This window comes from Nyctereutes procyonoides, unplaced genomic scaffold (assembly GCF_905146905.1).
Source record: "Nyctereutes procyonoides isolate TBG_1078 unplaced genomic scaffold, NYPRO_anot_genome, whole genome shotgun sequence".
Classification (NCBI taxonomy): domain Eukaryota; kingdom Metazoa; phylum Chordata; class Mammalia; order Carnivora; family Canidae; genus Nyctereutes; species Nyctereutes procyonoides.
Window position 1 is genome coordinate 18,847,164 of NW_026575141.1, and position 20,223 is coordinate 18,867,386.

Here is a 20,223-nt window from a genome sequence, read left to right on the forward strand (position 1 = left end):
AGACTCAAAGCCAACTACTGGGCTAAGTTTATTTCAAGTTTGGAATGTAGTGATCTTTCCTGCAACACTGGAGCACATTGCATTTCATGCAAAACAGTTTAACAGGGTGCCTAGCACCCTGTTTAGGTGTTAAGGCCACAATGATGAATATGGTCTGTATCCTACCTATGAGGAATCTATCCCTCTTCTCTTAAGTTAAGAGCAAGAGTGAATTATCTGCAGTAGATTGCAAGCTATAAAACTGAAATAATTAGTGCATATTTTACCCAGAAGACCCCCCACCCCCAGTGGTGCCATCTGACTTAAGACTTCATCTGAAAAGTTGAAAGCAGAGTGGAGATATAGGGATAGTTAGGTTAGTTTGTGGAAACAGCCTTTGGAAGCTAGCTTGCATTAGGAGGGAGGCGACCTCACATGAAGAATACCTACCTCCTACCTCAAGATCCTGCAAATGGTTTGGGGATGGTTGGTGAACCACAGGTATTCCTAAGGCTGGTTCCTATTAGACCGGGAAAACTAGAAACCTTGCTTTCCCTCATCCTTGCTGTGGAATGAAACCAATAAAGTCCGTTACTATTTAGACAAGTGAGTGAATGCTGTCCGTCTGGGATAGAATGTTCCTGGGGAGGAACTGACCAGTAGAGGCCACTGAAGGGCTTTTGGGGACAGGGGGAGAGCACAACTAGATGGTAGTTTAAGTAATGCAAGAATCAATGGCAACTCTGTTAACATCATTAAGTTAACTCTACCTAAATCAAAAGCATAAGGAAAACCTTACCTTTGCATATGTATTTTTGTCATTCTGCGAATAAAACATGTATTTCAAAATCTGGCACAATGACTTTCTACATAGACTGCATTCTATAGAAGAAAAATACCTTAGAGGAGTTTGTATTGCCAGATGCTTGGCATCATGTAGTCAAAACATTTTGAATGTGTTTTAAAATAGTCTTCCAGATGTGTGACAACTTGCAACTAGCTATAGCCCTTGTCTACATTTTGGAAAGGGGGATGAAAAAGTGAGGTAGTTATTCAAATTATATAGGAAAATGAAACACTTTCTGCCTTCCTAATCTGATTGCCTTAAAAAGATGTAGGGTTGGGGGGGGTTGTTTGTTTGTTTTGCCTTTTGACAACGTCCTTCACCTCTACATTTGAGCTGGCCAACAGAGACATGGATGGAACTTTCCACAGTACTTTGTATTTGCCATGTGAAAGACATTATCACTGCCAAGTTACAGCATTTTCTGACTCCAGAAATAGTTATTTAGAAATTCAACTTTATTTTGTGTGTATTTGTCCTGCCTCTTGATATGAAATATTGTTAATTATATACATATATATATATATGTTTGCCCAGTTTCTTTACATTTTAAGGCTCATGTTCAGAGTATGGAACTAAATAAGGGGAAAAAATACATAGTAGATATTTGTTTACCTTTGAACTAGATTTTCCAATAGAAACTCACATTCTTTAGTGAGAGCTGTGTGCTGTGTTAAACCCAACTCAGGAAGTTTATGTGTGCAAACAGTAGGTGCTAAATATTTCATAACCTACTAGAACTGCAGGAAAAATTGTTCGGGAGGACTTACATGTTATGAGCCTTGTGCAATTATTTCCTCTAGACCATAGAGATATTTGGTTTGTACTTAAAATAATCAGTAAGTAAATCTGTGGACTTTGTCACTGATATAATGCGGTATGGTTGCCACATTTAAAAAAAGAGAATGCCTGGGGCTATAGAATTCTGAAGTGTTATTGCATGTCAGTCTAGTTTTCATTACTTATCTCTTACTGTCAACACACTTAAGTACAGTGTTCCATTAATTTACAATTATTCCCAATTACTCTTTGATACCAGTTATATATGATATGTCAATAAAACTGGTATTAAACAAATACAGTAGGTTGTCATCCCTTTCTGAATGCTACACCTAACAATAAGACAGGATTCCCATAATTGTTTTGATTGAAAACTGGGAGAAATTTGCCCAAGTGACACAAACTAACATGCATAAAAGGTCAGTTGCTTCAGAACAATGGAAAACTTCAAGATGAAAATATATAGTTGTCCATCACTAAAGTTCCTATAGGTTGCCCACCAAAATCATCCTGCATTGGTGAGAGGAGCGTTGGGTGGTAGTTGGAAGTAGCTTATTCTCATATTTTTAATGTCATGAGACAAATTTAAAGAGTTTTGACAGAAGGTATATGCATCTTGATTGTGGTAGCACCTCTAGTGGGAGGATAGTTCAGGGACCATGACTTGAAGGATTTATTTTGGAGTTTGTTAATCACATAGCAAAGCTTGGATTTTCAGTAAGATTACAATATGGTCCATGCATCTTTACTCCTGCCTGAAGATTACCACCCTATCTTTGTTGGTTGACCTGCTTGAAATGGTAATTGGAGAAAAGAGTTTAATATGAGATGGGATGCAAGGGAAGTGGAAGGGGGTTTTAAATCTTTATTCTGGCTGTATCTTTGTCTCTATGTGACAGTGAGCAATTCACTTACCTTGGTCAGGAAAATCTGTCACAACAGATTATATTCTGTCTACCAGATGAAAGAGAATAGAATAGAACCAGCATGCATTTTTGAAGCTAAAACAGGGTCAGGTGAACATGAGCTTGAATGAGAATGAAGGTTGTATGTTTGAGAGGGATCAGAAGTTACAGTGTACATGTGACCATGACTTAGGCTAGTGATGAACTATGGGAATTAGCTAACCTTACAAATAATTCAAAGTATTTGCTTTACCATTGTCTCAAAATAGCAAATGTTTATTGAACACTGTAGTAAGCAGAATAATGGCCACCCTAACATGTCTACTTCCTAATACAGGAAACCTGAAGATATATCCCTTCATGTGGCAAAAGGGGTTTAGTGGATGTGATTAAATTAAGGCTCTTGAGAAAAGGAGATCATACCAGTTTATCTTGGTGGACCCAATGTAATTACAAGGGTGGGTTCTAATAAGTCAAAGAGGGAGTCAGGAGAGTCAGGCTCAGAAGGAAATGTGATGATGGAAGCAGAATCAAAGCAATATGATAGAAGGAAGACTCAAGCAGCCATTGGTGCTTTGAAGGTGGAAGGTGGCCTTGAGCCAAGGAATGAGGCCAGCCTGTAGACCCTGGAAAGAAGGCAAGGAAACTGATTCTCCCCTGGAGCTTCCAGGAAGGAATGCAGCCCTGCTCACCCCTCAATTTCAGTCCTCCTAACCTCCAGAAGTGTATGGTCATAATTTGTATTGCTTGAAGCCAATCAGTGTGTGGTAATGTTACAGCGGCAATAGGAAATGAATGCACATACCTACTAGTTCTTAGGAACTGTCTTAGGCACAAAGCTCAACGCAGAAAAGAAAAGCATACCACATGCCCTTGTGAGGCTTACAAGTCCAACATCCCATTATGTTACCTATGAGGAAATTAAGCCTGAAAGAATTAATAGGATTTTCACACAGAAAATTGGTCTTGATTACCAGCCCGTGAATCTTTACATGACAACATCTGTATTCTGTGAACAGGAGGGAAAAAAAATCCCATCCTGCCCCTCCCACATGAATTTTGTGTGTCACCCTAAAGGCTGCTGTCCTCCCACCAGCACAGGGAACAGCTTAATACCAGACCCTCTTGCTTTTATTTATGACAGATCATCTATTGATTTTAGGATGGATCAACTATAGAATAACAGTCTTGCTTTTGCATTCTGAGGTGCTGGACTTACCTAAAGCCATTAAATGAAAAGAAGGTGGCCTTTTCCCTAGGACAGTGGTTCTTAACCTAAATGAAGAAACCATCCTTCTAAAGGAGTTAAGTCATATGCACAAATCCCAAAGCTGTAGCAACAGGCCCCTGCTAGGACTTGAGTTTCCTGACCCCCTTTCCAGTCTCTGCCCATTTTCCCTGTAGACACTAGGGTGCCTCAATCCAGCTGCTTTTTCAAAGTCTGAAATAGGAATGGAGTCCATTTCACTAACCCACTTCCCAGCACACAGTGTGGATTACAAAAGGAAATTAACATGTAAAGAAACCTTTTGGAAACTAAAGGAGCCATGTTAGTTCTCTTGCTATATTATTTGGCTGGTCTCACAGTTGGTGTCATTTTCAAGTGTGGGGCTTGATTTAATAGAGACAGCCAACAATTGTGGATCTAATCAAATGGAGCTCGAAGCACATAACTTTCAGTGTGAGGGAGCTATAAGACATTTTCAGATTTCTGAGTGGTCTGACAGGAGTAAGGCAAAAAGTATTCTAAGGGAGTTGGAAAATCAGGCTGAGGGATCTTGTTTTTCAGGTCTGTTGTAGTCACTTTGTGAAGTATAGCAGACAATTCATTATAATTTATCACACTGATACTCTTAGATTGGATGAAACCCAAACACAACGAGTTAGATGCATATTAAATTACCTCTTACTTAAAAAGGAGGGTGGTCTCACCAGGGCAGGATGGAGTTCATTAGCAGGCTGAGAAGTTTTTCTTAACTCTTCATCATCTGGTTTCATATTGTTCCTGTTTTCTCAGGAACATTGGACACCTTTCTTTTTCCAACTCTTGGAGTACACTGGTTACTCTCTAAATCTCAGTAGCCTTCCAGTTCCAAAGATATAATGCTTGTCATCACAAGTCTATGAACAAAATTCAGGTTATATGAAAAACTGTTGCTATTCTTTACAGAAAATATTTTTTAATTGTTTCAATTTTTTGTGTGTGGGGGGGAGGAGAAAAATGTTGTCTTTGTGTAATTTTATTTAAGTATGCACAAGGCAATATATTTCACTCCATTATGATAATTGACTGGCATGCATATTGGGTGTACTCTAACATATGTGTTTGGGAATTACGATCACATTTCTTCCAGCTGACCAGCACTATCAGCCATATCATTCAATGAAGGGCATGGTTCAGACAGCATTCTATTGACGGATGGCCTTTCATATGGCTCCACATTCTTTTTCCAAAACTGGAAACTTCAAACTCCATGTAAATGGCCTTTAATTTGTACATTCTGAGTCTTATGAGGTGGAGTTTTCCCCTAGGGGACAAAAAAAAAGACAGAAAAATCCCTGAAGTACTATAAATTTAACCATTTGATCCCAAAGGAATTTTTTTTTAATAAATTAATTTTTATTGGTGTTCAATTTACCAACATACAGAATAACACCCAGTGCTCATCCCGTCAAGTGTACCCCTCAGTGCCCGTCACCCATTCACCCCCACCCCCCACCCTCCTCCCCCTCCACCACCCCTAGTTCATTTCCCAGAGTTAGAAGTCTTTATGTTCTGTCTCCCTTTCTGATATTTCTCACACATTTCTTCTCCCTTCCCTTATATTCCCTTTCGCTATTATTCATATTCCCCAAATGAATGAGAACATACACCGTTTGTCCTTCTCCGGTTACTGTGGCCAAGTTCAAAAAGGGTGTTGCCTGAGTTCTCCTCTGGGATTTTGATGGAATCTTGTCTCACATTTAGATCTTTCATCTATTTTGAGTTTATCTTTGTGTATGGTGCAAGAGAGTGGTCCAGTTTCATTCTTCTGCATGTGGATGTCCAATTTTCCCAGCACCATTTATTGAAGAGACTGTCTTTCTTCTAGTGGATCGTCTTTCCTCTTTTATCGCATATTAGTTGAGCATAAAGTTCAGGGTCCACTTCTGGGTTCTCTGTTCTGTTCCATTGATCTATATGTCTGTTTTTGTGCCAGTACCACACTGTCTTGATGGGCACAGCCTTCTGGTACAACCTGAAATCTGGCATTGCGATGCCCCCAGATATGGTTTTCTTTTTTTAAAATTCCCCTGGCTGTTTGGGGTCTTTTCTGATTCCACACAAATCTTAAAATAATTTGTTCTAAGTCTCTGAAGAAAGTCCATGGTATTTTGATAGGGATTGCATTATACGTGTAAATTGCCCTGGGTAACATTGACATTTTCACAATATTAATTCTGCCAATCCATGAGCATGGAATATTTTTCCATCTCTTTGTGTCTTCCTCAATTTCTTTCAGAAGTGTTCTGTAGTTTTTAGGGTATATTTTGAGAACCATTTGAATGGTAAATGGTTCTCCAACCTTTTATTTTCAGGTTGTAGGTGTCCTTCTGTCTAAAATGAGTCTCTTGTAGACAGCAAATAGATGGGTCCTGTTTTTTTATCCAGTCTGAGACTCTGTGCCTTTTGATGGGGTCATTAAGCCCATTCACGTTCAGAGTTACTTGAACTTCTTCTTAAAGGGGAGTTTTAAGAGTCCCCCTTAAAATTTCTTGCAGAGCTGGTTTGGAGGTCACATATTCTTTCAGTTCCTGCCTGTCTTGGAAGCTCTTTATCTCTCCTTCCATTTTGAATGAGAGCCTTGCTGGATAAAGTATTCTTGGTTGCATGTTCTTCTCATTTAGGACCCTGAATATATCCTGCCAGCCCTTTCTGGCCTGCCAGGTCTCTGTGGAGAGGTCTGCTGTTACCCTAATATTCCTCCCCATGAAAGTCAGGGACTTCTTGTCTCTTGCTGCTTTAAGGATCTTCTCTTTATCTTTGGAATTTGCAAGCTTCACTATTAAATGTCGAGGTGTTGAACAGTTTTTATTGATTTTAGGGGGGGATCTCTCTATTTCCTGGATCTGAATGCCTGTTTCCCTTCCCAGATTGGGAAAGTTTTCAGCTAGGATTTGTTCAAATACATATTCTGGCCCTCTGTCCGATCCCAAAGGAATTTTTATACGTAGTTTTGTTTGTCTCTTACTTTGTTTATTATTTTGTCCTTCTTTTAAAAACCAGCTCAGGTTCAACACTGGGGAATTTGATACCTATTTATCCTCTGATCTTCCAAGTACACCTACATGTTATGTTAAGAGGGGACTTCTTTCCACTTAGAAATGAACAACTGGGACAGATTTCCACCCCCTTTCCATACTTTAGTCACTCTCAGTCTTTGGGTCTCTTGTTAAACATCAAAGAAACTTCAGTAGAAAAAGTGTTGGTGTGGAAATTGGGGGCTGGGTGGACCTTGGGTTGGGTGACAATCACAAAAGTCAGTTCACCCTTGTCTCTTGCATCCATCTTTTAGCAAGCACTTAAACCCGGTTTTTTTGGTCCTTCTCAGTACTTCAAAGTAGTAGTTTATCAATAGAACCACCAAGCTAGACACAGTCCAAGAGGTCATCTGGTTCATCTCTGTGCCTTAGGCATAAGCATATCTAAGTAATTCCAGGCAGATAAAAAGAGACAAAGCCTGCTTCTGCTTTTGTACCACATTGCTTCTTGGCTACATGTAGGACCTCACTTCCCATTTTTTTCCAATATCTATATTCACCATATAGTTTTAATATGAGAAAGGACCTATTTTTGCAAAATTCTTTTATTTTCCTGCTAAATTTAGAATGATCCAACTGATTCCATGCACCATCACAGCTGGTGAAACCACCACAGTAAATCAAAAAAAACCATGTGAAAAGCATATGCATAGGTGGAACACTTTAAGTTTGTTTGTTTGTTTTTTAATGGCCCGCCTATAATTTCTGACCTAAGTGGCTTGGTAATAACCTAATGTGGGATATTCCATGACTCTTTGGGTGGATCCCCCAAATGAAGATTTACTTTATCAGCAGGGGGTTATTGAGTGACATTCTCAGGGAGACTGCATTTTCTTCCTCTTTCTATCTCAAGCACAGAATCCAGACCTTACAAATTCAGAAAGAAGTTGCCTACAAAGCAAGACAGATCTATCATGCAATGGTTTTTAGACATCCTGCCAATACAACAATTCTGAATCTGATTCGCCTGTTTACTCTTATATTTATAAAAAAGAATACCTGATACTTGAATTCTGTTGGATTCTATAGCTGAATGCCACATTGCCTTTTTTATGTAACCAAGGAAGAATTCATAGACTAAGAAGCTGACCCTTCTTTTACGTGGCTGACTCTGTCAAGGTTGTGGGGGGTGGGGGAAGACCCGTATTTCTGAATGCTGTGTTTGCCCCCTTTTTTAAGGACTTAGTACTTTTTCAATAAAAAATAAATTTAATTTGTGGCCACACTTCAAGTAAGATGGTTTGATGGTAAAAGTAGAGCAGTCCCGGCTCTGGATTTAGAGAAGTCGTGTGGCTGAATCCCTTAGCGTCACTTTCATGTGGTCTGGTGAGCCATTCTCAGAAACCGCAAACATTTTTGAAGATACTGAACTGGAGACATTCACAATTCTTCCCTCCCATTTTTTTGCTATTAATCCTTCATGTTTTAACAAGTACTGAAGTTAATGCTGCCTACACTTTTTCCTGTCAAATTGGAAGTCTTTTGCTTCTCTTTTGAATAAAGTAATCTGCTCCCTTTAGTTCATACCTCACATAAATCAAAGGGGTTAATGTCAACACTTGACATGTCCAAATATAAACTTCCGGTTTTTTTTCTAATTAAGCAGGATTTAGACATTTGATGTGAAGAAGGATGGTACTTATTAACATTGAAAGTAACCCATATATTCATCAACTCCCATTCTTTTTGTCCTTCTTGGTGAAGCAAAAGTTCACTTTCTGCTTGCACCACATCCCTAATCCAGCCCAGGCACAGCAACCTAGGTTTCCTCTTTCCTGGAAAAGACACACTAAGTGGTAGGAAAATGATTACAAGTCTGTACTGAAAAGCTCCTTTGACCTGAGCATGTTTCATGAGCATTATTGCCAGGTATGATGGTGTGTCCCCACCTTGCTTTATCCGTAGTAAAGTTTTTAGAATAAGCAAATTTATAAAAATGGACTATGTGTGTGCACGTTAGTTATAATCCCCTTTTACCAACTGACCTCAAACTCTTGGGTTTCTTTTTTTGTTCAAATACTTGCAAGACCTAAAAAGATTTTGGCAATCATCACAAACAATAGAAGTCTGAGAAGCTGTCACAGTCGAGAGAAACCCAGGGAGACAAGATGACTCAGTGTCATTTGGTCTCCTGGATGAGATACTGGAGCAGGAAAAGAACATTGGGTCAACCTAAGAACACTTGAGGCTTTTGGTAATAATGTATCAATATTGGTTTATTAGTTGTGACAAACATACTACAGGAATGTAACAATAGGGAAGATGTTAACAGGAGGGAAAATGGTGTGAGGTGTATGGGAATGGTACTATCTTAACTACTTTTCTGCAAATCTAAAACTATTACAAGAAGTTTATGAAGAAATAAAATACAAATTTGTGCTGATTTCTCTATAGAACTCTAATTAGTTCTGACGACTGAAATAGGAATGGGAGCCACTTTTCCATTTATAAGCAAAGTTTGTAAAAAAACGAACTTTCCAGGGGATCCCTGGGTGGCTCAGCGGTTTAGTGCCTGCCTTCGGCCCAGGGCATGGTCCTGGAGTCCTGGGATCAAGTCCTGCATCGGGCTCCCTGCGTGGAGCCTGCTCCTCCCTCTGCCTGTGTCTCTGCCTCTTTCTCTCTCTCTCTGTGTGTCTCTCATGAATAAATAAATAAAATTTTTAAAAAACAAAACAAAAAAACCCGAACTTTCCTTTTACAAAGAAGGAGGAATTTCCAAGTTCTGTTGTGTAATACAGGGTGGGTCCTATCCAGTCTGACACCTGGCACAAGGAGAGTTTCCAGTGCTTTGTGTGGTTGACTTGACAGTCTGAGGCCATTACTTTCTAAGAAGGGCTTTGCATTTCAAAGAATTTTTGCCAAGATTCTCTACCTTGCTGTCAGGTTGGTCTTGTTTACTGAAGCATGCAGGAACATTCTTCCTTTCTACAATAATTAATAATTCATGTAATTATTTGGGAGGGGGGATAAACACTTATTTAAGCAGAATTTGTTGGCATTTTTGGTTTGACTGCATAGTAGCAAGATGAAAACAAAACATTTCCTCCCAAAGTGGTGACAATAAATGCAGAGCTTGTCAGTAGTGACACAGTCAGTTCCCAGCTGCTCACTGTTCAGTAGACTCCTATGGAATGATTAATTGGTCTCAATCAGTTCGCAGCAGGAAGTACCCACCTCATGGTAAATATCACCACAATTGGTGCTAATTAGCTCTGTTGTCACCTGTCACAACTGGTAGACTAAGAGCTGAGGCAGGTGATCAATCTAAACACCAGCAACAGAAGTCCAACTGGAGAGGGGTTGGAGAGTCAATGCCAAGGCCACCATAATGGTCAGGGAGCCCAAAAGCCTTCTCTGCCCTGTGGGGCTGAATGAAGCTCAGTCAGTGATTACCAGCACCACCAATATGAAGTCAGAGGTGTGGACTCAGGAGGGGCCTTGGGTATCTCAAAGAGAAAATATACCTGGTATTCAATTGATGCAAACTTTCACGGCATATTGGCTTCTAAATCAGCCAGGCTGTAGTTCAAATCTGGGCTTTGCCACCTAATATTCAGTTGATCCAAGTCAGTGGCTTTACTTGCCCATGCCTGGGTTTCCTAATTTGGAATAATGAAGGCAAAATTACCCACTGGGACTCATATAGCAAAATATATACCACACGTTTGGCACTCAGTAGGTGCTCAAAACTTTTGGAACACCCCCCCAACAAGCGAATAACCATGTAATGTGGTGTGACAATGCTAATGTTTATTATCCCTTAATAATAAACGAGAAGGGGATCCCTGGGTGGCTCAGTGGTTCAGCACCTGCCTTTGGCCCAGGGCGTGATCCTGGAGACCCAGGATCGAGTCCCGCATCGGGCTCCCTGCATGGAGCCTGCTTCTCCCTCTGCCTGTGTCTCTGTCTCTGTCTTTCTCTCTCTCTCTCTCTCTCTCTCTCTCTATCATGAATAAATAAATAAAATCTTATTAAAAATTAATAAACAAGAAAACTTTCAGATGTTTAGGGTCAACACAAAGAGTGTTGCTGAAGGGAAATTGGGGACCAAACCTTTACTGCCCTTTTTATTAATCTTTTTTTAAGAGCCCAGTCATTGAGGAAGGGAGAGGAAGCAAGGGTAAATGTAAAAACTAGCAAATAAAATTGAGGGGAATTCAGCAATGGCTTGTAGCAGAAGAACATTTATTGGATCACATATGTCTCAGTTGGGCAGGTTGTGACCAGAGCATGTGACCCATAAAGGAAACATCCCAGGGATGACCTACATTGATACCAAAGGAAATGGATCTCACTGTGACTTTGGGTTATATTCTACTAATTCATTGTTTTAGAATTGGGTTCTCCAGATTTCTCAATGATAATTCAGTAAGACCCTGGGTGCTTGTTAAATCCACAGATCACTGGGCCTCTTTGAAATCCTGATTCAGGAGTTCCAGGCTGGGATCCAAGAATAAAGTGTACAATAGAGTTTTTAATAAACTCTCTAAGTCCTTCTTGTATTCAGATAAGTTTGAGAAACGCTGATTTAAAACTGTACTTTTCACTTGACTGCCCATGGGAATTTCCTACCCCCAGAAATTCTGATTTAATTGGTATGGGATGTCCCTTGAGCATGAGAAATTTTTTAAAGTTCCTCAGATGATCCTCAAGCACTGGCAAATTTGGAGTAACAGTGATTTAGAAAACAGCCTCAGGGGTCCACACACCCATGTGGATGACACAGGTGAATGATGAACAGGTAATAATTAGATATAAAGTCACATCACATATAAGTAGGTTCCCAGCACTGATTTAAGATGTGAAATATGGTAAAAAAAAAAAAAAAATCCCAGGGCACCTGAGTGGTTCAGTTGGTTAAGCATCTGCCTTCAGCTTGGGTCATGATCTCAGGGTCCTTGAATCGAGCCCACATTGGGCTCCCCACTCAGTGGGAAGTCTGCTTCTCTCTCTTCTCCCTGCTCATGCTCTTTCCTAATAGCTCCATTGCTGTCTCTGCCTCTCAAATAAGTAAATCTTTAAAAAATTTTTTTAAATCCCATTTCAGAAAACTTTTGGGGAATAGTATGCAAATTATCCCATTGCCCTGGAATTTTATTGTATTCAGAAGTACTTGCACTAAAGGCATTACCAACTGTGATTTAGAACCTTAAGTCCCCAAATTTCCAGTGCTTGCCCTATGAGTGTGCATAGGAACAACAATGTGACATAAACCCAGTCTTTTGCCACAGTCATCTCTGGTGCTAATATTGCACTAGTTTTCCTCTTCCTTCTCTCCCTCTTTATCCAGTCATTAGATGTCAGGATGTGGAATTGCCACCAACAACAGGAACTCTAATCAGCCATGAGGATCTGTGAAATGGAAGAGTTAACATCCCAGACAGGAGGCAAGCATTATCAAAAATAAAGACTCCAAAGAGTTAAAGCATGTAGCCAAAGGTGCAGTAATGCTTCTAAGGAGACAGTTTGTCAACCCAGATCATCAAGGTAGAGCCAAGAATTACTGTAAGAGTTATTTAGGAAGAATTTGTTGAGGGTACCTGGGTGGCTCAGTGGGTTGGGTGTCTGCCTTTTGAGTGGGTCATGATTCCAGGGTCCTGGAATCAAGCCGCATGTCCCCATGTCAGGCTCTCAGCTCAGTTGGGAGTCTGCTTCTCCCTCTCCCTCTGCCCCTGCCACCTCGCTACTCTCTCTCTTTCTCAAATAAATAAAATCTTAAAAAAAAAAAAGGAAAGATTTGTTGAGCAAAATGAGGGGTCATCAGGACTTTTGTCTGGAAATATTTCTTCAAATCACAAAATAGTCACTTCTAACTCTATATGGGCATATTGTTTATCAGTCTGTAAACTGCATTACTAACTTCAAATCTTCCAACAGCCCCAAAGAATGGAGGCAAAGAAAATGACCTGTTTGTAAGCAGGGCAAGAAGTATTATGCTTTTGTTTTGAATGGAGAATTCTGGCTTAGATACCTTCCTCCAGGTAGGATGGCTACTAGAAGGAACAAAACAGAACACAGGTCGAGGATGTGGAGAAATCAGAACCTTTGTGCATTGCTGGTAGGAACGTACAATGATGCAGCCGCTATAGAAAACAGTAGGACAGGTTTAAAAAATGAAAAGTAGAACATGATCTAGCAATTCCACTGACAAGTATATACCCAAAATAACTGAAAGCAGGATCCTAACGAAATATTTGTACCCACTCATGTTCAAAGTTACATGACTCAAGAGAGCCAAAAGGTGAAAGCAACTCATACGTTCATGGACAGATGACTAGATAAACAAACTGGTATAAACACACAATGGAATATCATTCAGCCTTAAAAAGGAAGGAAATTTTGGTACCTGCTGTGACGTGGATGTAGCAGCACTTGGAGTATTATTACATGGGCATACTAACAGCTTTAGGACATTGTGCTGAGTGAGATACACCAGTCATGAAAGGGCAAATACCAGACTATTCCATTTCCATGGGGTTCCTAGAGTAGAATGGTGGTTCCCAGGGGCTGGGAGGAGGGTGGGAATGGGGAACTAGTGTTTAGTGGGTATGGAATTTCAGCTGGGGGAGGTGAGAATGTTCTGAGGTGGATAGTGGTGCTGGTTGCACAATAGTGTCAAAGCACTTAGTGCCGCTGAACAGGACACCTAAAAAAACTATTATGTTAGTAAATTTCATGTGTATTTCACCACAGTCTTTTAAAATAAATAATCTGAAAATGGAGAAAAAAAAATTAAGTCTGAGAGGATTCACACAGCTGGTAGGTGTCAGTGCAGGAAGTCAGCTCTAGGGGCTTCATGTGTGTCCGTTTCTCCCTTTCCACCTCAGGGCTCTCAGGGAGTAGAAATTGAAGATGTTCAGGGGGAAGTAAAGAGAATTGAATAATTTTGTTCGAAGAAAGAGTGATCACAATAGTCCAGACAGCTGTCCTGAAGATAAGAAATAAGGTTGGTGAGCTCCACTATCAGAAAGTGTCTGCTCACTAAAATTTTTTAAAATTGAGGTAAAATTCACCCTTTTAAGGGACAGAATTCAGTGTTCTTTAGTATATTCACAGAGTTGCACAACCATCACCACTATATAATTCCAGAATGTTTTTATCACTCCCAAAGTAAACCTTATGCTCATTAGTAGTCATTTCTTCATTGTTCCCCTGATCTCCACCATAAGCAACCTCGAATTTGCTTTCTTCTCCTATGGATTTGCCTATTCTGGACATTTCCTATAAACGGAGGCATACAATATGTGGCCTTTGTGACTTAGCATATTTTCAAGGCTCATCTATGCTATAGCATGTCTCAGTACTGTGTTTCTTTTTTATTTATGAATTTCTGTTCCATGGTATGGCTTTACCACATTTTGTTTATCTATTCCTCAGTTGGTGGATGTTTGGGTTATTTCCACTGTTTGACTCTAATGAATAACGCTGCTATGAACGTTCACGTACAAGTTTCTGTGTTGTCATATGTTTTCAGTTATCTTGGGTGTATACCTCGGAGTGGAATTCCTGGATCATATGTTAACTGTGTGTTTAACTTGTTCAGGAACTGCCACACTATTGTCTAGAGTGGCTGCCTTATGTCACTTCCCACTGGCATTGTATGAGTGTTCCCATTTCTCCATATCCTCACCAACACTTGGTATTTTACCTCCCTTTTTGCACCCCCCCCCTGCTTTATTGAGGTATAGTTGATATGCAGACATTTTTAAATTATAGTCATACTCGTAGGTGAGAAGTGGCATCTCATTCTGGTTTGTGCACTAACTTTTGTATTCTCAGCACAGTCCAGATCTGTCTCTCGCTACACAGTAGCATCTCACTACTGAAAGGTATGAAAATTCTAAGGGATTATAAGAAAGAGGATCATCATGAGTGTTTCTAATCTTTGGGAGATCGAATTTTAGAATCAGATGCTTTAAATATTTTTAACACAGACTGAGTTAAGAGGTAGCAAGCCAGCTCATTCAGTCTTTGCTCCTGGGCACTCCTGGGCACACTTACTAATGGAGTGATAACTTTCAGGAGATGGTCACTCTTAGAGTTTAGAAGAATGACTGTGCACCCTGGGATAGAGGCTTGGGCAGAAGAAAAGAGAGCTCTGAAAGAAAAAAAGACTCTTTCCTTCATCTCAATTAAAGTGAAGTGCCCGACCCATGACTCATGTCTTGGCTTTACCACCTTCACACCTTCCACATTGTCAGATGCCTGGTGCTACATGATTGCTTATAAGAGGGGTTTTCGACAGCGGTGTTCTCCAATTACATGTGTTTCCATTAACAAAAGAAATATCTTTGTGGGTTTCTTAGGTACTTGCAGAAATACATTCTAGCTCACTAGTAGCCAGAAGCATCTGATCTGTCTGCCTCACAGCCCTCTGACAGTTAAGTATTTGCTTTTAGGCAAATAAAATGTCAGCCACCATTAAAGAGCATATGGCAACAATATGGCCATTCCCTCTTGGGACCAGCCTCTCCCCAGAAGAGATGGTACTGAAATAGGAGATACTGTTGAATGCAGGACCCCTCTACCCTCCCACCCAGGCACAGTGGCTGGGGAGTGGGCAGGGTGCCACACACAAAAGGACTCGGGCAACCATATCAAATGTGAACATAAGGGGCAAGCTGCCCAGCCAACAATGACCACAGGCTCTTTGCCCTGGGCATCTGGGTCTGTGGTTAAGGGGAAGTACCGTCCCTAAACTGGCCAGGATTAGCTCTATAAAATAGAAAACAGCTCCCACAGCCACTGAAAGAGGGATTGGGACCGACTGCAATTGAATGCGGTGGTGTGCAGTAAGTGAAAGGAGACCTTAAAAGCAGAGTCTCCACCCGTCTTGTTTCTGAATTCACCCTGTGAAAGGGGGAAAATAAACTACCTTTTCTTGAAATAGATGATGAGAGTGTGGAACCCTGTCTAGTGGGTCAGCTTGTGTGCAAGTGGACATGTGGCCATAGGGATAAGGGGGAGGGCTGCCTTTGCAAGGACAGCCAGTAACCAAGCAGACTGCTCAAGATTAAAAAATGAACAAAGTTTCCTCAGGAGCATCCAGGCTGCTGTGTCTGGGAAGGACACCAGAAGTTCTCCATAGAGGTGCCCTGATTCTCCAAACATAGTCTCAAAACCTTGCTTGTCCTGATGTGATGGAACTATAATACACAAATAATCAAAAGGTAGTGTTCATCCTCTTGGAAATGGTCGTTCCCCATGTAATACTGTCTGGGTTGCTGGTGTCAGAATATAGCTGGTCTGACTCACTGGCTTTACATCAAGCTTTTAATGGATGAGTTAATCATATTTCTGGGCCATATCAATGAACTCACTAACCTTGTAAGAACATTCAACTGTGGTGTCAGAAAAACTTACACTAAGATTAGACTAAACCTGTCCAGAAGTTCTCATCAACTTTATCATTATTTTTCCACTCATGTAAAGTACTTGATTTGAATGTTTAAAGGCCATACATTATTTTTTAAATATTTTACTTATTTATTTATGAGAGACACAGAGAGAGAGGCAGAGACACAGGCAGAGGGAGAAGTAGGCTCCCTGTAAGAAGCCTGATGCGGAACTCAATCCTGGATCCTGGGGTCATGCCCTGAGCTGAAGGCAGATACTTAACCACTGAGCCACCTAGGCATCCCAGCCTTATGTTATTTCTCAAAATAAATCTAATGCTCTTATATTTTAAGGAATAAAATAAAATAAGTAAAAAGTTAAAACTCCCAAAAATATCTTTAGAAATATATATTCTTGGCAATCCCTGGGTTGCTCAGCGGTTTGGCGCCTGCCTTTGGCCCAGGGCGTGATCCTGGAGTCCTGGGATCAAGTCCTATGTCAGGCTCCCTGCATGGAGCCTGCTTCTCCCTCTGCCTGTGTCTCTGCCTCTCTCTCTGTCTCTATGTCTATCACGAATAAATAAATAAATAAATAAATAAATAAATAAATAAATCTTAAAAAAAAAAGAAAAAAAAATATATTCTTATAAAGCTAAGAAAAACGAGGTAGGGAAGCTTCTTGGTTCTGAGTAATTTTGATTGTCTCAATTGTATTAGTCATATAATTTAATAATGTTGCATTACAACCCTAAATAAGTGAATTAGCTTCAGAATTTTATTTTTTTTTATTTTATTTGTTTATTAATGAGAGACACAGGGAGAGAGAGGCAGAGACACAGGCAGAGGGAGAAGCAGGCTCCACGCAGGGAGCCCAAAGCAGAACTCGATCCCGGGACTCCAGGATCACGTCCTGAGCCAAAGGCAGATGATGTTTGACCGTTGAGCCACCCAGGGGCCCAGCTTCAGAATTTTAAATGCCTAGGAAAGTGATGAAATTTTTAAAACTACCATTATTAATAATGTTTTTCATAGATTATATCTTCAGAAAATGCACTGTGCAAATGAGAACAACAAAAAAAAACCTCACATATCTTAGTAGTGTCAATCAATTTTGGGGGAATGCTATTTTGCTCTTTACCAAATCGATGCAACTGACAGGGTGATATCATCCTTTGCTGCTTATACTGACAGTCAATAAATTCCACGACAATTTGCAACAACTAGATCAGTAGCTATATGAACAGCAGATCTCAGGGGTTTTCTTTTTTTTTTTCTTTTTTTTTTTCCTATTTTTTTCTTTTTTTTTTTTTTTTCCTCAGGGGTTTTCTAAGACTACTTCTAGGAGTTGATGCAGACTTTCCAAAGTAGAAGAAGAGTTTTCTCTCTAATTGAGGGACTGTTCCCATATGACTGAAGGAACCTAAACATTTGGATGAAAAATAAAAAATTCAGTCAATCATCCAAATGTTTGCCACCATTACATGAAACATCAGGATACTTAAAAACATCTCGAGAGAGAACTAAAATTTTAGACTTTACATCTAGATAATTGAGATCATACTGCCTTAGTGTTTCCATATGAATGATAGTATATCAAATGAGGCACACCCTGGAGAACTGTTTTGAACTTTTATATTCTATGCCACATAGAATACATGTTATAATTAATGTATGCAGTTTAAAATATAAACGAAATTGATAATCACATAACTCCTCTTCCATTTCTAATCTTTCAAATATAAAATAAAAACAAGTGTGTCTGTTCTTTCTCCTTATGTTTTGGTTTGCAGCAAAACAAAGTCAACTTTGGTGGTAGAATTCTGGGGCTCTAAGGTACTGTGACTCTGTCTTAGCATGAATTTGACTTTTTATCAAATGCAAATCGAATTCTGAATTCAAGAGTGGGGGCATTTGTCACATTTAAACGTTTTTTTTTTTGAAATGGTGTCATTAGTACTCAGTGGGTGCTCTGTGTTTGATGAATAATGAACAGTAATGAATGAAAATATCAGAATTAGACAGTGTTCTCACTTTGTGGAGTTGGATTCTAGGTGATCAACAACTATATGTTTAAGTTTTGTAGGAGTACCTCCACTGTTTATTTTTCTCTAGTTTGTCTCTTAACAAACTGTGCAAGGTTTGGAGTGGTATTTGCTGGGATTTGCTGAAACACAGAAGCAATCAAGTGGTTGAATTCTGGATTTTTCAAGTTTAATGACATTCCTTTATCTATATTGATTGGAGCTTTGGTAAATTCAATTGTTGATACCACCTGGATAATTTTAAGTCTTTCTGAAGCTTTAAAGAAAATGTTTCCAACATAGCTCAAGCAACATAAGAATTTCATCAGTTGAAAACTAAGAATCGCTTCTGTGGGATGTGTAAAACAAGAAGCTGACCAGCATTATTTTCTTTTTCTTTAATTCAGTATCATTATTGAGAGTTATTCTTGAACTTTATGAAAACCAGATTGGGGCACAAGCATGTTCTCCATCTAATCGTGTTCAAGGAATTGGAACTGAAAATCATTCAAACTAGGAAAACATGACATTGAAAAATAGTCTGCATTCTTTCTTCTACCTCAACATATCTGAGGCTCTTTCCGACAAGGAAGACTTAGGCTGATAGTAAATCTGATCTTTTTTAGGCATGGACATTTAGCTTCCCAGTCAGGAAGAGATCATAATTTTTTTTTCAATCACTTTTTTTACTTTGCTGGCCTATCAGTTACAACCTTTGATCCTCTGACGTTTCTCCTCAGAAAGCTGTGATTTCTCACTACCGCCCACAGAAAAAAATCCAAACAGTACCTGCCAGTCAAGGCCCTCTTTTGTCTGACCCAGGTGACCTCTGTAGCCACAATCCCTGCTACCTGCCTCTTCCATGCAAGCTGCTTTCCAACCAAACCAGACTGCCAGTTTGGGCTGCTCACCAGCCTCCAGTCTTTCTTCCTATTATCCCATCTCTCAGGAATGTCTCTTTCTTTTCCTCTCCATTTGCTGAGTGTTCCACATGTGCTTAAAGGAATGAAACACTGCCATTCATGAGGTCTTTCTAACCATCCACTCTTTCTACTTTCCTCTTTTCTCCCCTTCCCTAGCTAAAACTAATCTTTCCCACCACCTCCATCACACACACAAAGACACACATGCACGCACACATGCTACTATGCTTTAGTCATGGCATGCATCACATTCAAGGCTGCTCTTTGTGCATGTACGTCGTGCCCTGCACAAAGATGTCAAACCCAAGGAACAAGTGAAGACAAAGATCCACCTTCCTTTTCCACTAGCCAAAGCATGCACCTCCCCACAGGACTATGTCTGTGCAGAGAGGTGTCTTTTTCTTTTTCATAAGAAGTCTTGGACTAGCAGCATATGCAGCTCTGTTCATCAGCATGCATGCTTTTTTGTTTCCCTTAGGGCCCGAGTCTATTGAGGGCAGTGACTACCTTTGTGTTCCCATAATGCTTGGTACAATTCCTTTCTTACATGCAAGGTCATTCATTGAATTTAAGTGAAAGGATGACATGTATTTATTAAAAACAATTGCTTACATATAAACATGGAAGTACTATGGGAATCAAAATGGACTTTTTTGAAAATGTGGAATGGCCAACTTATCTGATTTTAACTGTATCATGGTTCTAAGTAATTTCCTATAAAATGTAGTGCCCAGTAGTCTTTTGTGGAATTTCAGAAACCACATTCGTGATGCTATGACAGGCCCTGGTAGAGCTGGACTGAAATCTACCACTGACTGTTTGTTAAAATAGGCAAAGAATAACATTAAGGATTGTCTGAAGTGGGCAGGATCAAGGTCAGGAGAATGCCCATGGGAGGTGGGGCAATTTGAAAAGGAACCAGTTGGATCAGTCTGAGGTCAGTATACTTCCTAGAAGTCTACATTAAGTTGAAAACAAAAAACCAAAAAAAGCACCACGTCTCAAGGTCCTTGAAGCTTTGCCAACACTGTATATAGTATAACTTGATGTGGCCCTGCCCTCAAAGTAAAGAATTGCTTTGTTAAGACTTTATTGGAGAATTCCTATTAATTCTGATGCAATTTCGTTGATAAA

At 39.9% G+C, this 20,223-nt stretch overlaps 1 protein-coding gene across 1 annotated transcript in view; it reads left to right on the forward strand.

Annotated features, from left to right (window-relative positions):
* DYNC1I1 (dynein cytoplasmic 1 intermediate chain 1) overlaps positions 1-20,223 on the forward strand; it is a 311,302-nt gene that overhangs the window by 221,499 nt on the left and 69,580 nt on the right. The window lies entirely within an intron of this gene.